Source organism: Prionailurus viverrinus, chromosome E2 (assembly GCF_022837055.1).
Source record: "Prionailurus viverrinus isolate Anna chromosome E2, UM_Priviv_1.0, whole genome shotgun sequence".
Taxonomy (NCBI): Eukaryota; Metazoa; Chordata; class Mammalia; order Carnivora; family Felidae; genus Prionailurus; species Prionailurus viverrinus.
In genome coordinates this window covers 44195155-44207360 of record NC_062575.1, presented here as the reverse complement: position 1 = coordinate 44207360, position 12206 = coordinate 44195155, and the positions used below count along the sequence as shown (strand labels likewise).

Below are 12206 nucleotides of genomic sequence, written 5' to 3'. Positions count from 1 at the left end.
CCACTGGTTGTTTGGTTATAACCACTGCTGCCGTGAGCCTCAGTCCATGTGCTCTGATGCACACAAAGTGCATTTTGTACCGCAGTAGTTTGCGCACTTAAAAATGTTCACCGGGAAGATATAAATAAAAATGCCCAGGAACTTAATTGCAGGCTTTCAATATGTAAGGCCAAAACTGACCAAACCAAAGGATAATGCACAAATTACAATCGTGTTTGGGGATGTTAATGCTTCTTTCTCACTAGTTGTCAGACCAAGTAGACAGAAAGCAAGTAAGAGTTCAGAAGATTTATCTTGACTTAGTGGCATTTGTAAATCACTATATCCAACAGTAGCTGAAATACTTCTTTCTCAAGTGAACGTGGAGTGTTCATAAAGTTGGCCTATATGGGGTCAAAAACTAAGTATCAACAAATTTCCAAGGATTGAACATATAGAGGGAGGTTTTTTTTTCCTGAACACAGTGGAATTAAAGCAGAAACTAATAAAATATCCACAAAATCTGCAATTATTTAGAAATAACATAAAACATATGGTTACGTGACGAATGCATCAAAGAAGAAACAACCAAAAAATTAGAAAACAGTTTGAAATGAATAGTAATTAAAGTGGAGCAAATTAAACTTTATGGAATGTGGTTAAAGCAGGGCCGAAGAGAATGTTACAGCATCAACTGTTTACATTAATCAGTAAGATGTAACAACAGTGATTCAAGTTTCCATCCTAGAACCAGAGAAGCAGAAAGCAAGTTAAATCCAAAATAGAAATAACAGAAATCAGAAATAGAAAATAGACAGCACAGAAAATCAACAAAATTAAAGTTAGATTTTTAAGAGACTGATACGATTGATAAATGTCTACTGAGATTAATCGTAACATCAAAAGTGAAAATTCAAATTACTACCAATATCAGGGGGAAAGGAGGCATTGCTACAGACCAGGAATTGTTAAAAGGATAACAAGTGATTATAAACACCTTTTCAGGAAGAAAATTGCAGATGCAAATAGTTTTCCTGGTGAATTTCATCATACACATAAGCTATTTTACCCGTGTTCCACAAACTCTCAGAAAATAGAGAGGGGACAGACTCTCCTAATTCATTCTATGAAGTTAATACCACCTTCATACCAAAACATAATAATAAAGAAATGTACAGATTAATATACCTCAGGAAAACAGATATGACAATCTTTAATCTTTTAGGAAATCAAAACTTGTCACATGCAAAAAGGTAACCAAGAATGGCCAAATGGAATTTGTAGCAGGAATTCGAAGTTGGTTTAATATTTAAAATCAATCAGTGTAATTCACCACCTTGAGAGAATATGCACATCTCAAAGCTGTGGGGAAGTAATTGATGAGGCTTAACACAGCTTTCAAAAAAATCCCTCAGTACGGTAGGAATCGGAGGGAATTTCCTTCATCCCAAGGCAAAGCAGGGTTAAGGAGTTACCACAAGAGATTATGCCTTGGGACACAGACTTGTAAGCCAGAGTGGATTCTGCGCCCCACTGCAGTGCAGCTTGGGTCCTTGCACCCGGGAGAGATTGCTCACGGTCAGCTGTGTGGTTTGCCACAAGGCTAAGACAAATGCCCCACGGGATATGCTGGCAACCGCTGATCTCTGTCCTACACCTTCTGAGGACACTGGAGCCCAGGGTGGCCTGTGGGTGCCTTATGAGTGCTACCAATTCAGACCTAGTAGGCAGCGTGTATGATGCTTAGAGGTGTGCCAAGGTGCTGAGCGCCTGACTATAGAAATGGTCGTCCATGATGCCCCACATGATGAGGGGGCACCATAGTCGGGTGGTGAATGCATGAGCTCTGCAATCAGACAGACTGGGTTCAAATCCTGGCTGCACTGCCACATGGGGGACCTGAGCAAGGTTCTAAGGGTTAAATGCTGTTTGTAATTTGTAAAATGTGTAAAAAGAGGTGAAGAGAACCCGCCTGCATGGAAGGGATATTGTGGGGTACGGCATCTGGGCACATTAGGGCACCCCACCCGCCCCCACCTCAGGACATTTTGCAACCCAGCCTGTGATGCTTGGGACTCACGCTTTTCCAGGACCGCCACAAAGGAGGTCTGTCTTGCTCCAGGACTGGCACCAGTCTCCTTAGGAAAGAGCCCAACCTCATACCCTCCCTCCGTCAGGTTCTCTCTTACACTGACCTAGAGCGAGCCAGGCCCCCACCGCAGCAAGACGCAGCTTGCCCCAGTGCTGGGCTCTGAGCAGGCTCTGCTTCCTCTGACCCCGGGACAAATGGCCAGTGGACCCAGAGGCAGGGATGGCCACAGCTACGGCCCTGGGCCAGGTGCCGAGGGGGCTGTAGACCCCAAGCCCTGGCGGTCCCCGGGCCGCTGGCAAGGAGCATCTGCAGTCCTGAGCTGTGCCCGCAGAGTGCAGGGGCACATCTGGTCCCCAACACCTGCAACCAGGTGCGGCTATCCCAAAGGGACTGCAGAAGGGACACCGGCCCTGCCTTTTTGCTCTCTAGTGCCCTTTCTTCCACTCATCCTGGCCAGTCCTTTCTCTGTCACACATTCCAGGGAGGAGTCACCAGCATCAGGCTGAACAGTGCATGGTTTGCCTCGGGAGAGCGGTAGTTGGGAGGCACGTCAAATTACGTATATTCGTTCACAGGAGCAGACGTGAACACGCTGCTCTAGGTGGGCAATTTGTTAAAGCAAGCTTCTGCCCTTCCGCAACTCAGCTCCTGTCCCCTGACCAGCTGGCACCCACCCATTCGTCCAGTCCCGGTGTTCCTGCCTCACTTCTACCGATACCTCAGTTTTCACTGGCCAGTCCATCACAGATTCCCTGTCACTTCCACTGAAGCAGTCAGTGCATCCGCAAACATGACCTCCAGCCTCTTTTGGAATTGGCCGTAACCAACATGGGCTCAGCTCCCCATTTCCAGGCATTCGCCTCCTGATTCCCCCGGGATCCACTGTGAGTTATCTCCTCCTGACGCAGGAAAATTCGGTGTGCAACACGTCCAGTCTGTACTAGTCCACTGCATTTACGACCAGGAAACCTACCCCCAATTCTGAAGCTTTCCTTGAGCCTAGGAGCCACCCCTCAGTCACATTCGGAGGCCCTGATGGGCAGTAGCAGAGAGGCACTCTCCCCAGTGTCTGTCTGTACCAGTCGATCCGTAACTGGTTTCGCAGTTACCTGCTTTCCAGCGGTCAGGACCTCAGCCACCTGGGCTTCCAAGCAAGCCTGCCTTTGCCTCTGATGAAACTGATATGGCCACAAAGCCCCTCCCAGGGTCCATGTGACATGCCCCGCCCGCCGCCGATAGATTTGCTAGCTCTCACCCTATGGGCAATCTGGCAGTCCCAGTACAAGCTCCAGATTTAACCTCTACTGACGCACAGGCACCCAGTGGGAGCACAGCTCAGTCAGCTTCTGCACGTCTGACATGCCCACGTTCCCCCTTTGGCATCGGTCAGCCGGGCTTTGGTGGCACCTCCGGGGTTGTCTCCATTTGCACAGCTGCTGCTCCCCGTGACCTGGAGCCATCATCAGGACGCCCAGCACTAGGCACGGCTCAGCTTTGGCTAACATCACTCCAGGCCCCTTTCTTTGCAAGGGACCCGCAGCTCTTTGGGTAAGGACGCTCTGGGGTCAACGTGTCCGCCACCCGCCCCAGCTCCATGTCTGAAGCGCTCAGCTTCAGGAAAGGCCTGAGGGCCACACCGGGCACCTCAAGTCTTGTTGGGGAGGCCGAGGCCTGAACATCAGAGTCCTGCCAGCCGGTAGCACCTCTGTTTCGTCTGCAGAGAATAAGGCTCCCCTGGGAGACACGTTCCTTCTTGCCCCACGTCAGACCACCTGGAACCCCCAGGCACCCACACCTGTTCCTACTGGAGGAGACGCCATCATTGACAACACACGTGCCTGACGACACTTCTGTTCCTTCCTGTGTTCCAGGCACCCGACCACCATCTGGTGCAAACGCATCCCTGCAGTAAGAGGGCAGCACCGCACCTGCGTGTGGAGGTTCTCCTAGTCCCACCTGGAATCAGAGCACTTGGGTTCCACCTGGCCGGAGCACAGGGACACTTCCAGTGAGAGGGGCCGGGACAATAACTGTGGTGGAGAATCAGTCATCCTTCCGGCGGCCGGCCAGCACCCTTGGGCCCCATATGACCACAGCAAACCAGTCACTATTGGAGAAGCCTGCACCCCTGAGAAGAAACACATGTCTGGAGATACTTCTGTCCCTGCCTTCTGTCACTCCTCAGGACCGGCTGGCCAGGGCACCACATGTGTGGCTGGAGGAACTGTTGTCCATGAATACAGTCAGGGCGCCTGGGGTCCACAGGTCCACAGGACGGGGAGTGTAGTAGTGGGACAGGACAACCGTAGGGTTTGGGGACACTTCTGTTTCCAACATCGCTCAGAGCAGCTGGCTCATGGCCAGAGCACATCTGTTGCAGTCAGATGGGACAACATCACTTTTAGGAAGACATTTGCAGTCTTGCCCTCAGTCGGAACACCTGGGCCTTCCCAGCCAGGATCCCCCCGCCCCCCCCACCTTGACTTCGTAGAAGCCACCACCACGGAGAAAACACCTGTGCTTGGGGCACTTTTTTACGAACTTTTGAGCAGGTCATATGTGCCTCTTCAGTGGGTCCGGCCAGGAGCAGCCTTGCTTTGGGGTATCCTTGTCACCTGCCCAGGGATTCCTTGGGGACACAAGCGTGGGGGCAGCAACCCAACCATTGTCTTCTCGGGCAAGAATAGGATCTCGGCAACCAGGAAGCAAAATCCTCCTCTCCAAATGGCGGGCAACCACCGTCCCCGCCTAATGGATTTTCTGTGCTGGGAATGGTCTCAGGCCCAACTAGTTATATCAAACAATCTTAACCTGTGTTTCATTTCCCTAGAGCAAGCGGGAGCCCCACCAGCTCAGTGTTTGTGTAGGTATCGAAGATTGTGGATTCCGCTGAGACTGGCCAGAGGTCAACACACTGCCTTGAAAGGTCCACAGTGGAGAGAAGGGAGAGATCTATGAATATCAAGCGTGCGACACTCTGGTTTTGACTGTTGGCTTGGAAGAATCCAGCTCTAGGCCAGTTTTCCTCTAGTCTCAAAACTGGCAGGACACCCACTGCTGCCTACAGCTGTCCCTCTCCTCTTACCCATTGGCTTCAACGGGTCCTTACCTTCTTTCCCAGATATAATATCCTCACACATACGTCGTTCTTGTCCAGTTGTCCTCCGCTTACGTATATGGCGGCTTTAACTCAACGAGGGAGGAAGAATTGACCTGTAGGTGGCGATGGGTTGAGGTGGCGATGGGGTGAGTCTGCAAAGCTCCGGGGCCCAGGAAACAGGGGGTGGAGGTGCCCCACTACTGACAGCATGAGCTGCCCTCCGAAGTCTGTGCGGTGAGTGTGAGGGACAGCAGCCCAGGAGAAAGCCAGGTGCAGACGGGGGAGATGGGGCGTGACTCTCTCTCTCCTCTTCCTCCTGTGCTTCTCCGAATACCTGCCCCCACTGGAGGCCACGTCACCCTCACCAAACAAACCACACTGTTCAACTTTAGTCATTTAGAAATAGTCTTGGAAGCATTTAGAATCTTGGACTCACTTAGACATGAGTCTTCCTTAAATTTTGACTCTGCCAATAATCCCCACGCGTTCACGCTTTGCACAGTGAGCTCGGGCTTGGCGGGAAACAGGAAGACTCATGCCTGCTTTATAATTTTGTAAAATTTAAGTCGGGGGCCAACCTACAGACATTGTGCTCATGCTGCTTTAAAGAATCAGAAATGGTTGTCTTTTCAGGTTAAACCACTGCATAAGTTCTATTTGGAAAACCGACACGTCTTCCCCTCCTCTGACCCACGGAACTATCAAACTGCAAGATATACAAAGTCACTCAAGCTTGGCTCACCTTAGAGTCATGCTGTGTGGCCACTAGACTTTCCTGCTGAAAACAGAATCTTTTCTAACACATTTCCAACCCACGGAAACCAACTTAAGATGGGGGAAAGAAAAAAACGCCGGCATGTCCCTCAGTCTCGTACGTATATGTTATTAAACATTCGTTTGGTGGTGACTCTGTCCTACACATCGCGGTTGACCTTAGTGATACAGAGTTTACAGGTGTCCCTCGCTGCACAGGAATGTACAATATGGTGAGAGTCGGATGAGTCAACCGAATATCACACGGGAGGGGCAGTGGTGGGGGTTTCGGAGCAGGTAGGAAGGACATAAAACGAAGTCTGGGACGGATGGGACATCAGTTACACCTCAAGAAGAAGAAGGAAGTGGCCAGGTAGACACGGATTACTATCAGGCTGGGGAAATGCCACATGAAAAGTCAGGGAAGGAAGAGCAATCATGACCCAGTGGACACCAGGTAGAATGTTTTCTGCGACTACAATATAATTAAAGTAGAATCAATAAGAATATGAGTAAGAATTCTCAAATATTCAGAAAGAATGCAAAACACACTTTTTCATCACGAATGTGTCAAAGAAAAATAAGGAAAATTGGAAAAAAATTTTTCATTTTTTTCATGTTTATTCATTTTTGAGAGAGAGAGAGAAAGAGACAGAGACAGAGTGCGAGCTGGGGAGGGGCAGAGAGAGAGGGAGACACAGAATCTGAAGCAGACTCCAGGCTCTGAGCTGGCAGCACAGAGCCCAGCATGGGGCTGGGACTCAGGACCGTGAGATCATGACCTGAGCCGAAGTCGGACACTTAACCCACTGAGCCACCCAGGTGCCCCAGGAAATATTTTAAACTGAATGATAATTAAAGGAGGCCAAATAAAACTGTGTGAAATAAATAACACAGCTAAGCAGAATGCTTCAGAGAATTTTGCAGCTTTAAGTGTCTATATTAAAAAACAAGAATAATCAAAAACAATGGTTCAAGATTCCGTCCTAAGAGGAGCTAGCGTATATTAAATCCAAACGAACTGGAAATGAAGAAATAATAAAACTAAGAGTAGAAATAGAGATTACACAGCCCTGAAAACTAAGCTAAAGGAGGAATTTTTAAAAGGTTGATGAAAATTTATAAACACCTACTTAGACTGCAAAAGAAATCAGAAAATTCAAATTAGCAATACTACCAATATAAAAGGGGGTCTGACTGGCCATCTGCAAGACAGGAAAATGATAACAAGAGATCATAAACACCTTTCAAGGAAGAAATTTCCACCTCCAAGGGTTTTCTTTCCCCCCGGATGAACTCTATACAATCTAAAATGACATTATTTTACCAATGTGACACAAATCCTTTCAGAAAGGAGAGAAGGAAAGTTTGCTAAGTCATTCTAGGTCCAAATCGCCAAAGAGAAGAAAATTACAGGGGCACCTGAGTGGCTCAGTCCGTTAAGCATCAAACAGTTGATGTGGGCCCAGGTCATGATGCCACAGTCGTGGGATCCAGCCCCGCATCAAATTCTGTGCCAATAGTGCACAGCCTGCTTGGGATTCTCTCTCTGCCCCTCCCCACTTGCACTCTCTCTCTCTCTCTCTCAGATTAAATCTATAAACTCAAAAAAAAAAAAAAAAAAAAGAAGGAAAAGTGCCTCTAGGCATAGAACACATGATTGCCCATGTAGAAAATCCAAAGGCACGTACAAAGAAACTATCAAGAAGCACGCAATGAATTGAGTTTCCAGTATAAAGGCCAATACACAACAGGCAATTGTTTTGTCTGTGTACCAGCCAAGACCACCACGTGTATACGGCCCATTGCACAATATATGTGTATATGCACACATCACACTTGTCACTGGGAAATATTGGTAAGTTGTCATTTTCAGTCAGGACCCTGACAGCCGGTCTATGGAATTACTGTAAGTGATGTGGGTGCCCTTGGGTGAGGCTTGAGACCCTGCACCCACCTGCCATGTATCGCCTGTCCTTGTACCCGCGGGGCCATTCACAGACAGCTGTGTGGTCGGCAGTGCGTCTTCATTGGAAAGAAAAGCCTGACGGTGCCGTGCTGACAGCTGTTGCTCTCTGCAAAGGTAAAAGTAAGGAAGAGAAATACCAGGTGTGCAGATTGAAAGGGAAGGAAAACTAGCTCTATTCATAAAATCATGATTCATAGGAAACATTATATATTGTAGAAAATCTTAAGGAACCTACAGGGAAACTATCAGAAGTGAGGTGATTTTCACAAGGTCCTAGGCCACAAGATCATATAGAGTATTTCCTGAAAACCACCAATGGACTATTGAAAAATGAAATTCACAAACCCCATCGAGTACTTACAAATTGGCAAAAGCCGTGGAAGACCTAGAGTCCCAAAACCATAGAGCAGTGGCTTCAAACTTTCTCGAAAAAAAGCCCGATAATAAATATATATTATAGCTTTGTGGATGACAGATCTCTGTCACATATTTGTCTCTCTCTCTCTCTGTGTGTGTGTGTGTGTGTGCGCGCGTGCGTGCATGCCCGCGTGCAGGGGTGTTACAACTAAAGCTGCCAGCACGGTTCTTAGCTCTGGGGTCTTACAAACACAGGCCATGTGTGGAATCTAGCCCACAGGCCTCAGTGTTATCCTAGTACCAAATATTGCCGAGAGAAAATTCCAAAGCCCTGAATAGATGGAGATACAGAGCATCTTTGCCGCCTGGATAAGTTAGCGTTAGTAAACTGCCCAGTCGGACTAGGATTCCGAAGCCTGGTCTATGGACTGATTCTAAGAACTGTCGGTGCCTTCCGGGCAGGAGTTTCCGGGGCAGGGGACCCTGGGCCCCTCCCCGTCCCGCGTGTGCACCCCTGTCCCTGCACCTGGGAGAAGACGCCTCACTGACAGCCGCGGGGTTTGCTGCGCGACTCAGTTCCGGGAGCAACCTGCCACCGAGATGTTCTGACCACGCGTGGCCCCGCCCTCATCTTCTGAGAGACGGAGGCCCGGTGTGCCCAAGGCGCACTTGCAAGTGCCCCCGAGTTGGCCCTCCGGGGCGCTCATCCATCACTCGTGTGCCCCGGCGCCGAGCGCCCTAAGCACCATCGAAACAGAACACAATGAAGTCATTCGTGACGTGCGCATGACGAGGACTCGCCAGGATCTGATGGTTCCAGGTGTGCCAGGCAGCCCTGGTCAAGCCCTGGCAGGGCCGCCACCACCTGGGCGAGCCGAGGCAAGTTCTGGGCCTTGAAGACCGTGTGCCCACATGCGTAGAGCTAAGTGAAGAGGCCCTGCCCTCCCGGACCGGCTGACGTGGGGGCGGCGGGCAGGCAGGTCGGGGCACCTGGGTGCCACCGCAGGATCCCGGCGGCCCAGCTGCGGGTGCCGCGGGCTCAGCTTCCCCGGGCGGCCGCGCCGCCGCCGGCTCCGGGATGCCGGGCCACCCCGTGAAGCATCTGGAGGTGGCTGTCCCGGGCCCTGGGCCACCCGCACGCGGCGGCGGGGCGCCGGCCTAACTGCTGTCCTCTGCGGCGGCGCTTAGAGAGACGCGCCCGGGGGCTCTGGCGCCCGGGGCCGCTCTGTCCCGTGTCGCTCAGCACCTGGACGCTGGCCCCGCTGCCGCCTGCCCGGCGACCTGGGGCTCAACCTCCCGGGGCCAGCTCCCCCACGTCCCCCTCATCCGGCCGAACCTGGCTGGCCCCGCCGCTGAGCCCGGTCCCCCATCGGAGGGTCCCGGCTGCCGGGACTCGCGTGCGACAGGCGCCGCCCTCGGGGACCCAAGGGAAAGGGCGGAGGACCCAGGGCGCTGAGGCGGCGGTTGGGCGCCCACGCCGCGGTCGTGGCCGGTCCCACCGAGCGAGGCGACGCCTGGTCCCTCCAACTGCAGCCCGGTGCGCGCGGCCAGAGGCTAGCGAGTCCCGCGGGGCCAGACCGTTGGCCTCGCCCTTTGCCCTCGTCCACTTTTCTGGAGCCCGTGCATGGCCCCCTGCGCGCCCGTTCTCTGTCACCCGGCCCGGTGGCCCTCGCGAGCCTGGGGCGAAGGGCGCGCTAGCCGCCGAGGGGTCGCAAGCTAGGACACCCCGCTGACTTTTCTACAGAGTCCAGGGATTCGCCCGCAAGCGGACGGCTCTTCGTGACACCTTGTGCAGGCAGCTCCCCCGCCCGCCGGTGCCCCCCAGTGTCCCCATGGATCCTGGGTCACCCCTGCCCCGCCCCTCACCTCGGATGCTTGCAGCCTCCCCGGCCTGCACCCCTCGCTGTTGGGTCGCCCCCCAGAGGCCGTATCTGACCCCGCGGCCCTGCGGCTCCCCTCGGGGTCCCTGCTCAGTGAGCAGGCGGGACTCCCAGAGAGAAGCCACTGTGTCTGCTGGCACCTCCAGTGTGTTCGCCGCTCAGGAAGGATAAAGATCCTTCCCCAAGGGCGCAAATACTCTCCTCGGCCAGCCCTCCTGCCCCACCGGGGGAGAGGAACTTCTATGAAGCTCTGCTGTCCCAGTCACTCTCCCAGACCCTCTTCCAAAGGAGGCTGACCTGAGAGACACCTGGAAGGGCGAGGACAAGGATGAAAAGTGGCAGTGGCAGTGGCAGGATGATGAGAGAGGGGCCACACCAGAGCTGGAGCACATCCCATCCACTTCTAAGTCCTTGGAGACCACATCTTTCTTTCTTTTTTTTTTTTTTTTAATTTTTTTTCAACATTTATTTATTTTTTTGGGACAGAGAGAGACAGAGCATGAACGGGGGAGGGGCAGAGAGAGGGAGACACAGAATCGGAAACAGGCTCCAGGCTCTGTGCCATCAGCCCAGAGCCTGACGCGGGGCTCGAACTCACGGGCCGCGAGATTGTGACCTGGCTGAAGTCGGACGCTTAACCGACTGCGCCACCCAGGCGCCCCGAGACCACATCTTTCTGGTGAACTCCTGGATTTCAAGGGAAACCTCCGTTTCTAAGAATACTCTGTGGTAAGGGTAGATGAATTCCAGACCATGGGTCAGGTATATGTGTCATCTCCGGACCCTCCAAAACCTCATCACATGTCCGGAGATGACAGCCAAGGAAGAATTCTAGAAGACACCTTTGGTGCAAAAAGGTGATTTTATTAAAGCACAGGACCGGGCCCGTGTTGGCAGGAAGGGCTGCGGTGGGATTGTGTAGAAAGGCTGGTTATATATACCATGGACTTGAGGGAGGTAAAGTCACAAAAGGGAAGTTTCCAAGGACTTTCAAATGCTAAAGACTCAGACATCAGTGCAGGCCTGCTGTTGCCAAGCTAAGGTGGTTTTTCCTCTAGCAAAGCATTAACATCAAGTAGGTAGGGAGTCCCTGGAGAAATGTTTTCCTCTGCCAGCCTCAAGTATTTGTCAACGGGCCCCAGGTTATAAGGAAATTCAACACTGTCTGCCATTCCCTTCTTGCCTTTGTTCCCTACATCACTCTGGAGGGGAGGGTGAGGTTGGGGCTCCAGGAAACTGAGTCTATAGGGCTCTGGAGATCCGCTGGCTGGCCGTTGATAAGATTGCCTTTTTCTTGTAATTTACTAAGATATGTGTAAACTAATGAAGACCCCCCCCCACCTCCGTCCTGCAGGACCGTGATCTCTATCAGTTAAGCATTTGTTTTCTTTCCTTTCCTTTGGTCTGGGGCAGCCAGCAGTGACTAAGGGATATCACACAGATCCCACCTGTGGGGGTGGGGTGTGCGAGCTTGTATGTTGCCCTCATCCTGCCTTATGCTCCCCCATCTCATATATATATATATATATATATATATATATATATATTCCTTTTTAGACACATTACAAGAACAATAAGAGATTCACATTCTTTTTAAAATTTTACCTTTCATTTTATATGTATGTTTAATGTCTTTTTTTTTTTTTTAATTTTTTTTTTCAACGTTTATTTATTTTTGGGACAGAGAGAGACAGAGCATGAACGGGGGAGGGGCAGAGAGAGAGGGAGACACAGAATCGGAAACAGGCTCCAGGCTCTGAGCCATCAGCCCAGAGCCCGACGCAGGGCTCGAACTCCCGGAGTGCGAGATCGTGACCTGGCTGAAGCCGGACGCTTAACCGACTGCGCCACCCAGGCGCCCCTGTTTAATGTCTTTAAATGCTCTTAAAAACATTTTCAATATTCCACCACTCTCATTTCACTTTTAAGTGGCTTTCTTTTTTTGCTGAGTTAGATTACGTTCTCGGGCTTTATTTAGGAAGTGGCCATCATTGTCATGAAGATGCTTTCCTTGCTGGTGGTAATGATGTGAAATGTTCAGGTCCAAAGCAAATGGTCAACAAAGAATTCTTGCAG

General features: G+C 51.2%; 1 long non-coding RNA gene across 1 annotated transcript; it reads right to left on the bottom strand.

Moving 5' to 3' along the window:
• Nucleotides 1-5186: 5186 nt before the first annotated feature.
• Nucleotides 5187-9006, bottom strand: LOC125153631 (uncharacterized). The gene is made up of 3 exons (XR_007147526.1): nucleotides 8777-9006; nucleotides 7882-7999; nucleotides 5187-5284 (listed from the first exon to the last, which is right to left on the bottom strand). It is a non-coding gene; the product is annotated as an uncharacterized LOC125153631 (long non-coding RNA).
• Between the last annotated feature and the right edge of the window lie 3200 nt (nucleotides 9007-12206).